Source organism: Chiloscyllium punctatum, chromosome 36 (assembly GCF_047496795.1).
Source record: "Chiloscyllium punctatum isolate Juve2018m chromosome 36, sChiPun1.3, whole genome shotgun sequence".
NCBI lineage: Eukaryota > Metazoa > Chordata > Chondrichthyes > Orectolobiformes > Hemiscylliidae > Chiloscyllium > Chiloscyllium punctatum.
In genome coordinates, this window is record NC_092774.1 from 36,392,994 (window position 1) to 36,393,769 (window position 776).

At 46.9% G+C, this 776-nt stretch overlaps 1 non-coding gene across 1 annotated transcript; it reads right to left on the minus strand.

Annotated features, from left to right (window-relative positions):
- Positions 1-258: 258 nt before the first annotated feature.
- trnaw-cca (transfer RNA tryptophan (anticodon CCA)) lies at positions 259-330 on the minus strand. The gene has a single exon. It is a non-coding gene; the product is annotated as a tRNA-Trp (tRNA).
- Between the last annotated feature and the right edge of the window lie 446 nt (positions 331-776).

Sequence of the window (776 nt, forward strand, 5' to 3'; positions counted from 1 at the left end):
AATCGGTATAATGTTATTCACACCGCGTGGTCACCAACTGAACGAAGCGGCTGTGTGTTTAAATACCGTAATGAACAGTTTGTGTTCGACTTCGCACATTGCGGGGAGCTGAGCATTTACACACCACCTCACCTCCCTGACACAGTGTTCACAAACCAAACTGGCAGCAAAGATTCACATGTGATCGAAAGTTTCCGCAAATAACTTTCGATACAACGTACTCCTTTCTTCATCTGAAATGTTAGACGTTGATTGTAGTGAGCCTGACGTGATTTGAACACGCAACCTTCGGATTTGGAGTCAGACGCGCTACCGTTGCGCCACAAGCTCACAGATGCACCATGCGCTCTATTGATGCTTAAGGGAAGTGATCGCACTACAATGATTTTACGCTCATGTCTGTTCTGTTTCCACCCCCCCACCCCCACCCCCTTCTCCTTCTGTCTCTCGAAACAATTTCCAACTCTCTCTCAATAAAAATCTGAAAGAACTGCGGATGCTGTATATCAGGAACAAAAAACAGGAGTTGCCGGTGACCCTTCCACAGAACAGATGGTGATTGGGAAAATGTCGGTTTATATGCAGGAGATATTGTGGGAGGAAGGCGGAGATCAGGACAGAGCCCAAAGAGAAGGAAGAACTGTTGGACAGAAAAAGGAGTTGATAACGATCTGCGTGGAGTTTGGGGTGGGGGGGGTGGGGGTGAATAACTGTTAATGGACACTGTTCGTGGTTAAGTAGTGTGGAATGACAGACTATGTGATAACAGGGCTTGG